Source organism: Pyxicephalus adspersus, chromosome 11, assembly GCF_032062135.1.
Source record: "Pyxicephalus adspersus chromosome 11, UCB_Pads_2.0, whole genome shotgun sequence".
NCBI lineage: Eukaryota > Metazoa > Chordata > Amphibia > Anura > Pyxicephalidae > Pyxicephalus > Pyxicephalus adspersus.
Window position 1 is genome coordinate 10041871 of NC_092868.1, and position 19782 is coordinate 10061652.

Here is a 19782-nt window from a genome sequence, read left to right on the forward strand (position 1 = left end):
TTTTTCTTTATATTTTGAATGGAACAGGGAAAAATGCAAACAGGTTGAGGTTTTTTGTGGCCAATGTTCCATTAGGAAGTTTTCACTTTCTATCCAAGACACACAGAAAGAAGGGGAAGGATCCTCTGAGGTCCAACAAAGTTTTACTTTTTACCCACCACTATGTGACAGTGAATGGTCATTTAAAGCAGAACTAAACCTAAACTAAAAAAAATCCCACTTACCTTCACATTTGTAGATCCCTTGATCCCTCAAGCGCTGTCCTTGATTCAGTCCCATGCCATTTTGAAATCCTCCTTCCTCCCAGTGTGAAGGAAGCCCTGGGTGCGGCCATCTTCTTCTTCTGTCTTTTGGCTATGTCATCTGAACTTGCACTGCGCAGGCGCGAGATTGGGTGACATAGCCTGCTGAAAATGGGGAAAAAAAGCGCGCTGCAGCGGAAAAGACAGAGGAAAGGGGGTTCCCCTATTTACTGTAAATAAATAAATAAAAGATACGTTTTACCTTATATAAAAGGGTATCTACTCTTTTGTATGAAGTAAACATTTTTGGTGATAGGTCCACTTCAAGCACTAGTATTGCTCAAATTTTCAAAAATTCATTCTTTAAAAGTGTGAAAATAGCAATGTGTTCAGAAATATTAGTCGTATACCTTGTGGTTCATTAAACACTAAAAAATATTCCCCCATTTCCATTTTTTGATTCTCCAAATAGAAACGATTCAAATTGATTGCAGAAAAATAAAATGTTCAGAGTAAGGCTTCCTATATTTTAAACATTAAAACATTGCTATGTTGTTTGGGCTATGGGATCCCTTTTTAAATTAAAACTAATACCACGTTATTAAGTGATTTGTGTGAAAATAATAAATGTAACCTTTGTATGATGAGGTTAATGAGATGTAAAAGTGCATGGTGCATGGAACAAGTTTACAAGCCTCACTTGAACCCATATTATTGGACTGCTTCTCTTGGACTTCAGTTTGCCACATTGTTTATTGTACGCATATGGTTCCCAATTATCTGTAAAATGTATTATTCATCCTGCTCTCTCTTTGTTGGCACTACTCCCTGCACTCCCCAGTCTGATAACTCATTGTCTCTCTGCTCTTTCACTCTCCTTATTTCTCTGTCTGTGCTCCGGCACCTTTTTACTTTACTGATACTCTCTGGTGACATCTCACCCAACCCTGGTCCCCCACACAGCCTCCACTTTCCATACACTCTCAGTAAGACATTCCCTTCCCCTAACCTCATCCCCATTCACCCTACCCATAAGTCCTTACCTCCTCTCTCTCTGGCAGTCTATGGAATGCCAGATCTGTTGGCAACAAATTAACCTCCATACACAACCTTCTCATTTCTAAGTCTATGAACTTTCTTGCTCTCACTGAAACTTGTCTTTCTTCCTCTGACTCTGCCTCTGCTGCTGCTCTCTCCTATGGAGGCCTGCACTTTACACATACCCCTAGACCTGGCAACAAAGTCGGGGGTGGTGTGGGTCTCCTTCTCTCACCTAACTGTACAGTCCTTTCTACTCCACCCTCTCTCATTTTCACTTCATTTGAAGTCCACTCTGTCTGACTCTTTAGCCCCTTACCCCTCATTGTTGCTGTTGTCTACCGCCCCCCTGGCCCAGTATCACAATTTGTGGATAACTTTGCATCCTGGCTCCCACACATTTTTTCCCATGACCTGCCCACCCTAATCCTTGGTGATTTTCCTTGGTCCTCTCATTCACCCCCCATATTCAGAACATTTCCAGGTCCTGTCACTTTCACCTACGCAACATCTCAAAAATCTGCCCCTACCTGTCCCCTGAGACCACCAAACTCCTTGTACATGCTCTCATCATCTCCCGTCTGGACTACTGTAACCTCCTCCTCTCTGGTATTCCACTAACCCGACTCTCTCCTCTACAATCTATCATGAATGCTACAGCCAGACTCATCCATCCTTCCCTCCGCTCCTCTTCCGCTGCATCTCTTTGTAGTTCTCTCCATTGGCTTCCATTTCACCTTAGATTTAAATTCAAGCTCCTGTGCTTTGCCTTCAAATCCCTACACAGTTATTGTCCCACTTACATCTCTGACATGGTTAAAAAATACTCCCCTAGCCGCTCTCTCTGCTCCTTTAATGACCTACTAATGTCTTCCTCACTCATAACCTCATCACACGCACGGATACAAGACTTCTCTAGAGCTGCTCCAACTCTCTGGAATGGTCTTCCTGGTCCTATTCGGCTTGCTCCTACTTTCTGCTCATTTAAAAGAGCGCTCAAAACTCATTTATTCAAACTTGCCTTCTTCTGTCATTTGAAACCATCACTACTTCCCACCACTAAATATCTCCCATCCTATTGTGTGTGAAATTCCCCCACCTACTAGATTGTAAGCTCTTCGGGGCAGGGTCCTCTCCTCCTGTATCACTGTCTGTATTAGTCTGTCATTCGCAATCCCTATTTAATGTACAGCGCTGCGTAATATGTTGGCGCTATATAAATCCTGTTTAATAATAATGATAATATCTGAACTCGGAGAAGTCGGCTCTGTAGGAGGTATAGCATTGTGCTTCTTCATAAAAGAACTGCTGCCAGGACTTGAAAGTCAGTACTATATAACCACAAGAGATTTATCTGTGCTGTCTTTTTGTATTTGCATGATTCATTTGTGGGGGAAGGGGAGGTGGCTGAGTCCAGAAGGGCTTCCTTTTCATAGATGATATATACAAGCAAGTAATGGTTTTCTGAGGAAATCTTCATCAAAGTATATATAAACCTAAAATATATTTTTCAGTATATGTGGCAACTTGCTTGACAGTTTACAGTGTTTCAAAGCAATTATTTTGAATTTGTTGAATGCTAATGACGCTAAGCTGTGGCCTCGTAACTAGCAATAACATTAGTGTGATGTGGAACGTTGGACGTTGGCTGCCTTTCTGATTTGGAGGAACAGCACAGTGACCAAGAAGCAGAATGACAACGTCTGCAAATTAACAGACAGCCTAATGTTGTCAGCCTGCTACAGGAAGTGAAAGATTTCCATGTAACTACGTTATTTAGGACAGTGGTGACCAAACGGTGGTCCGTGGCTTTGGCTGGTGCACCCCTCAGTGGGCTCAGGAGAAGGACGCCACTGGGGGGCGCACCGGCCAGACTTGTGGGCCATGTCCCTCGTATGTACACAACCCACCCACTCTCCCTTTGCAGGCTCAGACCTGCGATGGAAGACTGGATGTGTTCTGGCATCATGACATCACTATGGGGGGGGTTTCTTCCTCTTTGAGTGACACACGACTCCCCGCGCATTTGCGGTCCAGATTCCGTGCATTCAGTTGTCCATAGGTCCGAAAAAGTTGTCGACCACTGATTTAGGACACTGAACTTTACTGATCAAGGTTCCTTATACTTCACTTTGTAGCTTATAAAAAGAAAGGTGCTATACATAGTGAAAATGTCATGTCATAAAACGCTTTTACAGCCTGTTTACCTTTCCCTGGGCACCCGGTGCCAGCATTAAGAAACTTTTACAAACTCTAAGCCTTTGGAAGAGCCTGTTGGTTCTCTTTGAACTGATTTGTAAACTGAATAGACATCCACAGTGTTCTCCCCTTTTAGGCAGGGGCACCACCTGGCACATTTCAGGAGACTGGTCACTGAGCGGTTGATGCAGATATATACCTTCCTAGTGCATGCTGCTTACCCCAACTCTTAGATTGTAAGCTCCTCGGGGCAGGGTCCTCTGTCATTTGCAACCCCAATTTAATGTACAGTGCTGGGTAATATGTTGGTGCTATATAAATACTGTATAGTAATAATATTACACTGGAGACTGGTCACAGAACATAACACAGCCAGGATAACAGAAGCCACTCAGGTTTTTGGGTGGTTACTAAACAGTTGGGTTACAATAGAGGAGCCGTTGCCCACCTACAGCTTCTTCCCATCCACTTACTGGGGAAAATACTATTGTAAAATAAGCTAATCAATAGTACTTTTACGCAGGGGATAGAAATATAGGGGATATAATACTTTTAACATAGGCCATTATTAATACTTGACCTAATATTGAAATAGTTATTAAATAAACCATTTAAGGCATGTTACTAATATCTTTAATAACTTGAACAACTAAAGTACTGAACAAAAACAAACTACAGGACATTTAAGTTAAGCAGTATTGTGCTGCGGATTATTAGCTTTCTGCAAACATGTCATCTTCTGCCCGTTGAAATGTGTCTGTGTTTTGGCGTCTTGGACACGTCTTGATATTTCTGGCTTTGCTCTAGCACTGAGCTGGTCTTTTTTTTTTTTTGTGAAGCACTTTAACGTTTCAGACTAGATCAATAGGATTTCACGTGATGACAACCCTGACCGTCGCACAGTGTTTAATTAATAACCTTCTTGATGCTACGACAATTAGAAAAGCAATTAAGCTTCGTACCCGCTTATTACCAGAGGCCAGCAAAGTTCTGCTAATGGACATTTGAGATTCACCAAGGAGGCCGCCCCTTCGTCTTTTAAACTGGTTATAGCAGCTATGTTATAGATGTATTTTTATTTCCTTTGCCCTGTTAGGTTAGCTGTGAATTCAAAAGTGCTATGTTTAAAATACTGTGTGGTTTTCTGTACTTGGAGTTTATTATTATTAACTTTTATTTATAAAGCAGCGCATAGCCAAGTAGAGCAGCAGCAGCATTTCATTGATCAATGTGTGCAGAAGCCTCTGAATGTGAGAACAATGAAGTCACTGGCACTCTTCAATCTCACCACAGCACATTACCTGTATATGTGGGGATGGTTGCTATGTGGGTGGCGTGTTCTTCAAATCTTCCTAAGAGCTTTCCAGGATCCAATTCCTAAACAGGAACTAAAGCTAGTTCAAAATTTACCATGGGGTTGATATACTTAAAAAGAACACTGGTGCAGCTGCAGTACATATCATTTGCGTTTCACCTTAAAAAGGGTCAGTCCACCCATGCTCGAGACATTATGAAGGGGCCCTCCAGTTTTTTGTTAGATTTTAATTTTTTTTATAACCTAAAATATACCAGGAGGGTTTGGAGAGATACAAGGGTTGGTGGAAACACCCAAAACTTCCAGTAAAACAGGAACTGGGTTACCTATAACCCAGTTCCTGTTTACTATTTACAAGGTACTAAGGTACCTGTTTACAAGGTACTATGGTACCTTGTATCATGGAAACTGAATGTCAACTTCATTGACTCCTTTTTTTTAATTCATTTAATCCTATCCTGACTGTGTTGTCGCCTCAAATTCACTGACCAATCTCCAGTATGTGCATGTGTATGTGCATCAACCCCTCAGTGACCAGTGTCCTGACAATGCCTAAGTGTCCTGACAATGCCTATAAACCCCTCAGTGACCAGTGTCCTGACAATGCCTATAAACCCCTCAGTGACCAGTGTCCTGACAATGCCTATAAAACCCTCAGTGACCAGTCTCCAGTATATCTGCTTCAACCCTTCAGTGACCAGTCTCCTGGTAATGTCTATAAACCCCTCAGTGACCAGTCACCTAATAATGCCTATAAACCTCTCAGTGACCAGTCTCTAGTATATCTGCTTCAACCCTTCAGTGTCAAGTCTCCTGGCAATGTCTATAAACCTCTCGGTGACCAATCTACTGACTGTCTATAAACCCCTCGGTGACCAGTCTCCTGGCAATGTCTATAAACCTCTCGGTGACCAATCTACTGACTGTCTATAAACCCCTCGGTGACCAGTCTCCTGGCAATGTCTATAAACCCCTCGGTGACCAGTCTACTGACAATGTCTATAAACCCCTCAGTGACCAATGTACATGAATCAATTTTTCACTTATTCTCCACAATATTTGCAAGTACCCTTGCTAATACCCCTGCTTACTTTACCCATATTCATTATATATCCAGTCTCCTGTAAATATCCCCCCAATGACCAAATCTGTTAATATACACCTCAGCAACCCAGTCCTAGCACATTTTTTCTCTGTTCCTAATCTCTGAAGCCCTGACCTTGCACCTTTCAATAATATCTACTCATTCAACTGATTTAGACCAGCAATGTTGTCCTTTATGGTGCTTTGGCTTTTTAGCTTCCTTCGCACCCTCACCTACCTTGAATATTTGTTTTGTTTGGGTGTAAAATCCAAAGCCTTAAACTGATACGATCTCTTCTCTTTATGCATTTCAAGGCTTTATTGTGACCACAGTTCACCTTTAAATGTCATGTTGACAACCAATTAATCTGAGGTGTAGTTGAGCCCTTGGGGCGCCTCACACGCTCAGCCATTTTCTAAGGGTAGAAGTAAAAGGCTGCAGAGACGATCATTAGATTTTAGGAATGAGGCTAGAACATTGTGTGCCTGGTAATTTTCTTAGTACTCAACATATAAAATGAGGAAGTTACAGTCAAAGAACTCCATTATTCAGACATCAATTGCACCTTATTGATTTTTTGACTGCCTCTACCAGGATGTCATCGTAACAAAACACATTTGAAATAGTTTGGATAAAGAAATTGCTCATTTAGCTTGGACTATTCTGGAGATGACTGCAACACGGCAACATCAAGACCATAAAGAAATCCAGGCTGAAAAGCAGAGTAATAAATAAAAACTAAAGCTGCAGTATAATTGCCCCAATAAAGTTGCATTCATTTTTCTAATACCTAATTATGCTGACAAAATTGTTTATTACCTGAAAATTCCAGGCCTGTAAAATCACTTGCAGTTTCCTCGACTGATAGCCCAGACTGGGCAATAGGGTAAGGGTTGTCCAAACCTTGTCCTGAAGGGCCAGGGCCCGAAAACGTTTTTGGTATTTCTCTAACAGGCAGTAACAGAAAACTAAGGAATAGTAAAAATACATTTCTTTGCTTATATGGCTGTCCTGTAGTAAATGGTAGGTAGTACAGAATGTTTTCAACTTTCTCCTTATCTATTGCCACAGCCATGACCAGTAGTGTAGACACCTTGGAATGGCAATAATGACAACTTGTAGAAAGGGTAACAAATTAATGCCTAAATCCAGCTCATAAGGTCTGAGGTTCTTTTTAAGTGTGTTTTCTATTAATACAAATTCATGCATTTGAATGGCAAGCACAGTTTATGACAAGAAAGTCTGAGATTGACTTGCTTTGGTTGCAGAACATGAGCACCTCAATAGTTCATGGTGGGTCCAAAGGCAAACTAGCCTATAACATGTTGAGATTGGTCACTGAGCTTCTCCATGTATAGCAAACCTGGATGATGCCACATACTTCTGATTCCCAATGCTCATTGAACTCCAATCCTAGGAGATTGAAGCAAGAAGAATGATAGGTTAATGAAAAAAGCTTGCCCCATTCTTAAAGTCCACAAAAACATTGAAGAGTCACAGCAGAGAATGACCAGAATGCCAAAAATTAAAAATTACTTTATAAGTATTGATCTATGTTTGCCCCAAACATGTTAAAGCTTACTATTGGCTGACTTGCTGCCTCTGCTGGAAACTTCCAAACATTACTGTTTTGGTAAAGTAATATTTTCTAAGCTAGTTTTTTTTTCACTTTTATCTTGCTAGTGTGAGGTCTTGTGCCTGTGGTCCTAACCTTAGCTTCATATTGAGAATAAAGCCCTTCTTTACATTCATTGTGCATTTAAAGGTTTCATTTATGTCCCCCTCCCTTCCTTTCCCTTTTTCCGTAAGATGGTATGTATTCTGCAGTCTTTGCCAAAGTGTTTTGTCCCTCAGACATTTAACCATGTCCTAGAGCTGGACACAGTATAAGGTCTAAGTAAAGTTCTCTATAGGGAAATCATGACCTCTTTCCTATTGCTGGTCACCCCTAGTGATGCACTCCAGAATTCTATATGGGGGGTATCGGTATCTCCCTACTGGTTGTGGTCCCCCTTGTGATACACCCCACAATTATATATAGAGGAATCAGGACCTCCTTCCTCCTGCTGATGACCTTTCTGGTGATGGTGACCCCACAATTCTATAGAGAGGAATCAGGACCTCTTTCCTCCTGCTGGTGACCCTCTAGTGATGGTGACCCCACAATTCTATCTCTATGGAGGAATCAGGACCTTCTTCCTCCTGCTGGTGACCCTCTAGTGATGGAGACCCCACAATTCTATCTATATAGAGAAATCAGGACCTCCTTCCAGCTGCTGGTGACCCTCTAGTGATGGTGACCCCACAATTCTATCTATACAGAGGAATCAGGACCTCCTTCCCCCTGCTGGTGACCACTCTAGTGATGGTTACCCCACAGTTCCATCCATATAGGGGAATCAGGACTTCCTCCTCCTTTTGGTGACCCCTCTAGTGATGAGCCCATTATTCTATCAGTAAAGGGCAGTCAGGACTACCTTCCTTCTGCTGATGACCGTACAATTATTTCTATATTGGGGAATCCGGACCTCCTTCTTGTGGCTGGTTGTCCCTCTAGTAATGCACCCCAGAATACATTTATATAGGGGAATCAGGACCTCCTTCTTCCTGTTGGTGACCCCTCTAGTAATACACCCCACAATTCTATCTATATGGAGGCATCAGAACCTCCTTCCTCCTGCTGGTGATACCCCCTGTGATGCACCCCAGAACTCTAATTGTTTGGTAGGTTCTAAATGCCTACCCACACTTGGCCTATTTTCAAAATATCTGTACACATCAACCTCATGTTTATGTCATTAGAATGATCCAATAATCTCCATTCGGGGGAATGATAACAGCTAAACTTGCTGAAATGGACCAAGGGACTTGGAAGACTTCCTATGCTTCCAATGTATGAGGAGCTCTATTCAGCTAACTTTTAGACCACTTTGGAAACCATTTCTTTTTAGTGTTGACTCTAGTGGGACACTTGAAATCTTTCAGTAGGGTGGCCTGTTCTGGTGACAAATGTTTAAGAGATGGTTTTCCCTCACATTGGTTTATATTGAATATCCGAAGCCGGACGACCATGCCAAGGCATCTTGTGATCCCTATAATCCCTGTAATCCAACATATCAGAATTTGGAACATAAAACAAATAATAAATTAAGAGCAATACTCTAATTGGTAAACATTTATAGAGGACCCATTTACTCTGGTAGGTTATTTTTATTAAGGATTGAGAAGGGGGTACTCTGGTGAACTGAAGATCAGTTAGCACATTGTGATGAAAAAAAGTGAGGGCAAACTTTGGCAGTAAAGAATGGATGAATGAAAGAATATTTTGAAACTGTAGGTAAAAGAAGTTTGTAACTTATTTATTCCTTCACCTCCTAACAAAGAAGGTTCAGCCAATGGACATAGCTCTGATGTGCCTTTGATCAAATGTTGAATTGATTCCAATACCGGGTTGACCTACCAGTTGTGCATCTGAGACTACCAATCCATAAAGTGAAATATACATGATGGTGCATGGGAAGTAGTTTAATGGGAAGAGCCTAATTTTTCTTGCCCAGGAGCCCTTTGGTATCCCCCTCTTCATCACTTAATCCCACTGAAGCTTTTTCTGCGCTACTGTTCCTTTAAATGAACATAAAGAAGTAAGCAATGTGTTGGAATAGAACCTTCAGTGCAATTTAAAAAATTCTGGTGATCAGATGGTACATTTATTCATACAGATCTCTACACCAGAACAGAAAAACGGGTTTTTGAGGAAGAAGGAGAGATTTAGATTCAATCGAGTCAATAAGACCCCAACATAAACTTACTTTGTCATTTATAAAGGGGGATTGAACATTCTCCCAACTCTTTACACCTTCCTATTCAATAAACCTGTGGGTCTTCACTATCGCTTTGTCCAGAACTATAAGAGAAAAAAAAGAGGAAAATCTTTACTTGCTGCAGGCATGCCATGTTCTGAACATATATATTGGCCCATGTCAATTTTATAGACAGGAGCTTGCTATACCCCTGTGTGACCACATGGTGGCGCGTGTGAGCTAATTGTGGTGCAGCAATTGTGCAGTCTGGAAAGGACTTCAATTCACTTGTAGTTGGCTGTTTTTTTTTGTTTTTTTGTTTTTTAGAGATTTCTAGTTGAAATAAAAACCTCTCTGTAACTGCTTCATGTAGCAAAATGGCTAATAGAGTACATTAAACAAAAAAAAAAAATTAGGGACAGCTGAATTAAGTAAAGAAATAAATCAATTAAAAAGCCTTAAGCTGTTTATTGGGATGTTAGAAAACAAACAAATGCTGCTAGCTACAAAGCACATTGTTTTTTTGTGGGTTTTTCCATTATTTTTATTGGAATGACAACATATTACCTTTTCTGCACTGTAATTCCAAACGGGGCTGTCTGCCCCATCTGCTAGACTACAGATCTCCAACTCTCATGCATACATTGTGGCCTTCTTTGACTTACAAGAGCCTAGTTTATTAAAGCTCTCTAAGACTACAGAGGATAGACTAACAGGGAAGAAGCTGGATGATACAGCAAACTTGGAATAGATCTGGTCCAGGTTTGACATCCTTTTCCAACTAATAGTTTTTTTAATTTCCAACTAATAATTTTTTAGAAATCCATTCTGGGTTTTGCTGGACCACCCAGGTTTTTTCACGATAGTCTATCTTATTAATAAATCAGGCCCATTGTATTCAGAGAAAGGGCTTTTAGTATGAGTTCTGATGTTTGTGCCCATACCAACATTAACAGAGCTTTCAAGCTGCTGCCCACCATGTTTAAAAGATATGAATGTAAAAGAATAAGTTCCATTGGACCCCCCCAAAAGCAGAAACATATCAACCCAATACCTAGATCTTCTTGAGCAGAAGTAAAGGAAACCTAAAGCACTTTCTTCAGGAAATAAAATATATTTTTAGAGCTCATGATTCATCTTGGTAAAACTGCTGACAAATTTAAGGTTAATATTTGAGTATAGCTGCAGTTTAGGACATTTTCAGTAATAATTGCAATGGTGTGACAATATAAATATTAACCAAGTTAATGTTTCCATTTTCCTGTCACTGCCTAAGTTTACCTGCCTCACTTACTTTTGTCTGACAACCGTATTCCTCTTCAGCTGGGATTTTGATTTTGTAGGGGTTTTTCCCTGTTTTACTCACCTATAATCTGCGATGAGTGAATTAGCTTAAAAACCAGACAAGCTGGCGATTTGCACATATTTTGATTCTCCTGAATAGATGCATGGAGGATCATACAGCTCATGAATCACGATTGCCTTGAGGCCAAATAACCATGTTTCCCCTTCTGTAGAATTGCTGTCACTGTCACTGCTGATTCTGTCACTGAATGCAACAACGGTCATTGAAGCAACACGTTTCAGCACATAAAGTGAACCTGTTATGTCAACTGCTGTTACAGACCAACCACTCAGCATATGAGTCCTATAAGCACCTTGAACTGAAGATTGGCACCCAGGGCATCACCCATGACTTGGTGATTACTTCCTTGCATGTGTTGGCATCATCTCATACTTCTAGTTTGCCTGCCCCCCTATCCATAACATCATGAAGGGGAATTCTTTTGGGTGTTTAGCAGCTCCTTGGATTAAAGATGGTGCTGAACATCTTAAAAAAACAACATGAGGTCTACTTCTAATAACTGTCTAAAAGCTGGTTGGCCTGAATACTGTCTTTATAACTGAAAAGTCAGAGGAAGGTCAAATGTTCCTTTTTTGTGTGCCAGGGTAGTGACCTAAAGTCACAAAACTAAGTGACTAAGTGGGCATGATAACCAGGAATTTCCCAGGGATTGGATTGGCAACAACAGAAAATCACATTCTAATGGCAAGTTTCTTGAAGGGGCACCAATGGAGACAAAATGTTGTGTTCCTGTAAAAGAGGTCATCCTCTTCTGATCACTTACATAGAAACAAATGTTATATTGGATTCCTACTTTCTTTTGTCTTTAAGATACTGAGATATGCCACCCAGTTTCTTTTTCCATCTCACTGATCTGGTGGGACTATCTGCAATATATAAATAAGTTTATCAAACTTTCACATCATACATTTGCTGGACATCCTTTTCCAAAACTGTGGACACCTATAGGGTGTTTCCAGCTTCTCTTTCATTCTTTTTGGCTACAACACTTTTCACTCCTCTGTGAAAGTTTTCTACCAGATTCTTGGATCCTGTGCCCATTCATCCAAAGGAGCAATTGTTAGGTAAAGTACTGATGTTGGATGAGAGGACCTGGCTTGCCATCAGGATTTCAGTTCATCCCAAAGGCGTTCCCTTCTGTGTATGACATTCTAGATCTTCCATGCCAAACCATGTGGTCATGAGGCTGGCTATGTACACGGGGCCACAGCCATGCTGAAACACAAACTCACTCACTAAACTATTACAGCAAGGTTGGAAGCACAGAATGTCTTTGTATGTTGAAGCATTAAACTTCATCTTTTGGAAGCAAATCCACAAATGTTTGGCCATATAATGTACATTTATCCCAACCTTATCCTTCATAGAAATATTGAATGCCCAGCACCAGTGTAGATGTCTAACCAAGAAAACAGAGTAGGAGATGGCACCACACATCCTAGAAGCACCTTTACTGACATCCACGGCATTACCCTTGGTATGGCACGGCACGGCATCCACGGCACGGCATCCACGGCATTATGACTTGGTGCAGACTTCCTGCCATGTGTTGGCTATATCACTGTAGAAGTGATTACCAAGACTGCGGAAGGTCAGTAATAGGGATACAATATTATCAGAGAACCAGTCTGTATAGAAGCTGCTGTTGCTGGCTATTTTTCAGCAGGAGGCCACTCAAAGATTATCATACTTATGCTTATGCCTTACTTTTCCAGATTTCCGGTGGTGTCCTTTATAGAGGCTGTGTAAAGATTTCTGATCTGTAGCAACATTAGGACGTTTTCCCAATTTTTGAAAAAAGTTTTTCAATTCAGAGATAATTTTAATATCTTTATTACCCAAATGAGGTCCCAGACAATCTCACTTTTCATGGTCTGACCTCCACTTCCCAGTTATACCAGCTCTGAGAGTCCAAATATAACTATGCCATTCAATGAGTATCAGAACTAGACCCAGTGTGCTCAATTTATAATTATATCAATTTTTTAAAAGCAAGTGGAGTTTTCCTTTAACATTCTCAGCAGCAGCTTTGAAATACGCCAACAGATCTTGGTGCATAAGCCTTTTGGACTGCAGGGGTCTCTTTATCATAAGCTCCTACTACCTGCTGTAATATTATGAATGACTGCAGTGTTGTGCACGCTTGGCCGCTCTTACCAGCTGCCGCTGTTTCTATTCTTTCTCTAACGTATGCATGACCGCGTGAACATTTAATGTATAGCAGAAATGGTATGCATCCATTAAATGTTCTTTTCTTCCAACCCTGCAATTTTATTGCAGCTATCTTTTTTTTCCCATCAGCCACTTTGTTTCTGTATCAATGAAACACCTAATTACATTGAAAGGGAAATCTATACTATTCTATACAAATCGATAGGAGCTTGGAATCACTGGGGAGATTTGCAGAAAGCTGTGCTTTAAAAGCGTCTGACTTCCAGCCCAAGTCTCCCTTGTGACAGGTCTAAATTGTGCAAGTTACAACAATGTACTTGTTTACAGTGTATCAGAGCAAATTACCGCACTGAATTTATGTCACGTAATTCTTCCTCTTCCCTGCCTGGTTTTAGGCGGTGAATATTTTGGTTAAAAACAAAATCAATGATTATTAAGGAGGAAGAGGTTCTGGGCACTGCAAAAACAGAACTTTAATCTTAGAACTTTGCATCAGGTATAAAAAATAGCTTAGTAATGGAGATTTTTGGCAGAAGGAATGTATATGTTTGTTTAGCCTTACAACCCTCATCTTTCTATAATCCATTCTGAGAATTTGTAAGATCAGGATGGAGCCAGGTGCAGGGACAATGTGCAGGTGCAGGGCCACCCAATGGCTGAAGAAGATGGGTGTGAACTTGGAAAAAGGAGCGGAGTGTATAGCAGGGGTGCGGCAAGGGACAATCTGGGGCAACTTAAATCATCCGTACTGGACGGGGCAAGGAGAATGGGGAGGGTGACAAAAACAGAAGTAGGCCTATAATTCAGACTTAAGGGAATGGTTTACAGTGTGCTCTATCCAACACTTCCATACTTTCTACGTTTTGACACCTCTGTATGCTGTATGTTCATTGCTCAGGTTAGGAAGGGCAGGGAGGGAGGGTGCTGGACTTAGCAAACAGAATCCAAACCTGTAATAAATTTGTCATCTGTACCCTTTATTCAAACCATCCCCATATTAAATAGACCATGCCTACTACATGAAGAACAATTATATAGTAATTGCCCAAAGAATCAAAGAAAAATTGAATAGTATTGCCCAAATATTAGCACAAATAAATACAAAAGAATCGATCAACAGAAGCAGAAATATAAATACAGATATAGAATTTATACTATAATGATTCAAAGTAACATGTCCACGGAGTCACCATCAGCTCTGCACTAACACATGACAACAGAGACACAATTAGTACTGTAATGACATCCCAGAAACGTCTGCAGAGACACCATAATGAACAAGTCTATAATAACATATTCAGAATTATATTGACACAATCAGGAGTATATTCATAGTGACACAAATGGTTTTATACTGACACAATAAGGAACAAATCCACAAGGAACACTCGTATTCCTCCAGTGCTGTGCACTTGCAGCATAATCTTGTGAGCCAGCAAAGGGTGCAGCTACAAAGGTGGTTTGGGCAGCAAGAAAACAATGTTATACATCTGGTGCATAAGGCAACTTATAAAAAATTAATGGGTTGCCAATGCACCCTAACGTGACTAATATTGCACATGACGTCTCAAAATAAATGGCCCCACAACACAGCAACACACAAAAGTATGCATCCAGCCTAAAGGGGATGTAAAGTCTATCAATAAACCTGTCCATTTTTCTCCATATTAGTCTGTTAAATATACAATTGTTATTTTATGGAAGTAAGAAGGAATGTTTTACTTAAAACTATAATGCGGTTTGGCAATGCTGACATGCGCTGTATTGATTGTGATTGATGGAAAGTGAATCTTAATAGGTCCACACCACCTCTGCAGGGAACATGGTAAAGCTGAGCTATTTGTGGAAATTTTGATGCATGATTGATAGTTATTCACTTAATTTACCAGGCTGGAATAAATAAAAACATTACCTGAGGCTTGTTTAAAAGTTTGGGCAGTGCTAATGCTAAAATTTTAATGGCCGAGCTTATAGCATTTCCAAATCCAAGAACAATAATGCAATATATTGCAGTTTACTAGTCCTTGGATTTTTTAAGGCTTTTTTCCCTATTTTTCACTTGGTGATCGCCAGAAACCAAATTCCTGTGACAATGTTCATTTACTGCTCTTTATCTATGGAGAATCAGCAATATTATACTGGGCTGTGACCACAGAAAACACCCTCCAAGGTCATTATTAGCGTTTACATACCCTACCATTCAGCAGTCACAGTTAGTCCTAGCTCACTGACTCTAAACAAATATGTAAATGATAAGCTCCGAAATCAGATCAGTGAATTAAAAAGTATTAAAACCATTGGATCAACAAGATGGCCAAAAGATCTGCTGAATAACCAAAATGATGTAACATCCCTCCAAATTATTGAGCTCAGATGTTTCTGGTGAATGATATTGTTAGTGCTACACGTTACGTAGGAACTTTAGACAGTTGCGTTCTTTCCACATGGTGGCAACAGTTTGGCGAAGGCTCTTTTATGTTCCAATGGCTCATAATTTGGGTCTCTGAACACAAAGCCAGCTCCATGAGGACATGGTTTGATGGGTTTGGTGGGAATTTGAACAATCTGGACGGAGCTCTAAACTCAATCCTACTAAATATCTTTGGAATGGAATGGAACACCAAATGTGGGCCAAGCCAAGTCTATCTGACCCTTAATGCTCTGTAGGCTGAATAAGCACACATTTCCCAGACTTCGTGCAAAAAGTGGAGGCTGTTATAGCCACAAGGGTTCAACTCCACATAAATGGCCATAGTATGGGTTTCACTATGTGATGTCCAACAAGCAATCCATTACCCTTCGGCTGTATATTGTAGCATTTTCAAAAAGAGATCGGCCATATAAGAGCCCACATTTCTCTTTGCACAGGCATTATTAATCACAGTAAAGACACCAGTTGTCTTTTGTAGTTGGCTAACATTTATACAATGCTGGGGAAAATCTTCCTGCTCCTTCCAAAATGTTTCTACTTTAGATATTTTCATAGGTTTTGTTGCATGTTGTTTAAATTCCAGTTGTGGACTTTCAGTAATGTTCAGAGACTATAACAAAAGTATTAAGCTCTGACCCATTTGCAATATAAGTAGCCGTGCAGAAAAGGACTCAGCGGATAGTCATTGGAGATCAATGGATTTTGCAAGGTCAAGCAGACAAAATGTGCAAACTCAGATGTGTAGAAAATGAATTAGGCTGCTTTATTAATACGGGGAAGACTATTATGAAAAAGATATCTCGAATAAAGAATGTCATGATCAGACAAGGGGAAACCTGGAAATAAAAACACTTGAGAATGCAAAGCTTGAAAAAGATAATTAATGGAGACAACTCGTCTAATAAGTGGTAAGTTGCATTATATTACATTCTTGGTTCTATGTATGCTTTAAAGAAAACCTGAACTAAAATAATAGGTTCACTTTAGATATGTGAGGCTAAAGCTATGTACTGATCAGATCCAGTTTTAAAGTTTTACAAGGACCATGCTTGAGTGGCAGGGGTGCTGGAAAGCTGTGCATTTGGGACTCCTACTTCCTATGCGTCCGATGCATGCTCATCCCTCTACTTTGCCAGGTATCCCGGAATACTTTGCTGCTGGGGATGAATTAATTCCTGTGCAATGCAGATAAGGGGAAAGGGTGAAGATGTCTGTGCCTGTGATGGAGTGAGGACAGGTGAGTTTTATAAAAAGATTACAATCAGGCAGGTTAGTTTATTTTATTGCAGGAGGAACATTGCCTATCACAATGCCTGGTCACAATGTTTTATATTTTAACTTGCACTGGGCTTTGTCCATAAAACAACTACAATATGCAGGTTGCAAACATACTTGTCAAGGCTAAAGTTGGAATTATACTCATGCAGTGCCTAGATAAAAATGACATCACCATCTTTTTGGGTATATGGAGTGCAGAATGATTAAAATCTTGCAAGAAGAAACTTGAAATAAAGTGGTGAGTCTTCAATGCCAGCTCAGCATTTCACAGAACAGGATGGTCATATTACACTCAACTTTTTAGAAGACAGGGCTTGGGTTTTAATAGTCTGAATCCTTTACTGGTAATTTTATTCATAACATTGAGCAGGGAATTTGGGGAGGGGGCCTGGCCAACATGCATGGACCTTTCATTTTAGTTGAAGGTCTACTTTAGAAAAAAATGCTCCTTTGAAGTTTACAGTTTCTATGTAACAACAGCAAATACCATGGTCCGTCAGTAACATTCGCCCTTTTCCTGCCTTGACATAATACACAGCTGTCATGTCTGGAAAACACAACAACCAAGTGCATTTGTTTATTAAATTGGATGTGTTCTTCTGCGACAGTGAGTCTCCAAACAGAGAATTCAGCCTCCAGGTTACAAAGGATCGCTGCTTGGAAAGCTATAGACGATTGTGTGAAATGTACTACGTGGCCAAGTTAGATCATCCAACTTGGGTATTTCATCTGAATGACATTTTCTAGAGACTTTGTAACACCAAAATAACAATATTTAACACTTAGGAGTCTTTTTATTAAAGAAATGGTAAATTTGTGTCAGCATTGGTGAAAAAATTGTGAATAATACCCTGAGGGATGTCTTTTAGCTACGCGCAAAATGTTATTTTCTGATATTAGGCCGGCTTTCGCAGGATAATTGTGATGCCCTAAAGGTCATGTCATATGGATTTATCCACAGAGGTCTTTATTTCTTCTTTTTGAAAAATGCTTTTTTTGCTAAGCCATTATTGGAATGGATTATACTAAATTAAAACATAGTAATCCTGCCATTATACTCTGGGCCTGATTTACTAAAGCTCACCAAGGCTGGAGAGGATGCACTTTCATCAGTGAAGCTGGGTAACCCAGCAAACCTAGGATGGATCTGGTCTTGGATTCAAAACATTGCTAGCAAATAGCAAATAACTTTGCAGAAATCCATTCCAGGTTTGCTGAATCACTCAGCTTCACTGATAAAAGTGTATCTTCTCCAGTCTTGGAGAGCGTTAATAAACCAGGCCCTGTTACTGTCTCCTAATTGTGCTCCTGTGTTGTCACCCCTCAAGGTGGCCTCTAGTGGAGGCTACAGGTGGTCATCGCTCATTGCCCAGTGGTATTCCACTATTGCCCCCATTGGGGAGAATTGCCATACAGCCATGGCTACAACATGGGCTGTAAGGGGCTGCCGGCAATTGGAAACAATGCGATGCAACACAGAATGAAAAAAAGGAAAACAGTATTTGTTGGTAATTGTTTCTAATGCACAAAAATTGAATGATGCCATATGTAACAACCTACTAATAGTACAAGCCACTAATGATTCTTTGATGGAGACTTCCAGTCCTGCTAGTTAGTTAATCAGTCATAGTAAAAAGCAAAATGCAGGTACAATGAATGCAAGCCAGGGGATGGTTGTGACACTAAGGGGGATTTGGAGAATTAAGGGCCGGTATCTGTAATCAGGGCTTTTACAATGAATACTATAAACCTTTTTCTTTGCTTCAATGATTCATTTGTCTGCTCTTCTGTTCTCTATAGACTGTCTATAGCCATTTCCACAGTCTGCTGCTTTTGTAGATGTGGTTTGTAATGGAATTTATTCTGTAATCAATAAAGGTAAATCAGCCCCAAATAAGGGGAGCTTAACAAAACGTGATGCCAAGGTGAGTGCACAAGGGAGTACAGCCTCGCCTTCCATGTCTGGACCCACAAAGATCTTTCTGGATGCTGGATGCTGCAGGGGGAAATCTTATCATAAAACATGAAAGAATTTTTACAATGTGATAATGAAATCCAATTGTAGCACCAAAAACTTATGGACTCATAAGGGAAGTGATACATTTACATATAGGAAGGAAGAATGTACAATTAATTTTCCACTGCCGTTGTAAACTCCAAATTTAGCCAAGAGAAAATAGGTGCACCGATATTAAAGACTTAAATTTGCAAAGGCACCCAAATCACACTATGACCTTTGCCACCATACAGCCATTGTGCATGCTGCAACTATTCTCTTCCATTCAGCACGGTGACTTCCTAAAGCCCCACACCCTGCTCCAGTCTTGGGCCCATTGGCTTCCAAAATCATGCCCATCACCTGGACAGGAAGTGAGTACAACTTTCCCTTTTGCCATCCAAATCAGCATTCATTGCAAAAGTTTTCAACCTCTTCCACTGTTTGTGTCAGCGTTGGGCTATAGCTGGGTTATTGGTTGCAAGAAAAGGTTTTGGAAAAGGTCCTATTTACTTTCTATCCAACACTAACAAAAAGGTTTGTATGTCTTCAATCTTTCAATATATGTGCAATACATATTGCAGCCAAAATTGCTGCGAGGTATCAGGATGACAGTAGGAACATGGCCCAGGTAAATAAAAATAAGCATGTAGGTTTTCCATTAATCAGTTAAAATATTGCTCAAAAGCCATGAAAGTGTCTTCACCTAAAACACATTCCCTCAATATTAATAACAAACAATAGTAACATTGCAACTAGTTGCCAGGTGGCTTTACAATCTTTTACCTGATTCTTTTTTACTTTAATTTACAGAAGAATTATTTTTTAAAATGCTGCCTGCCTATCCCAGGAGACCCCTAT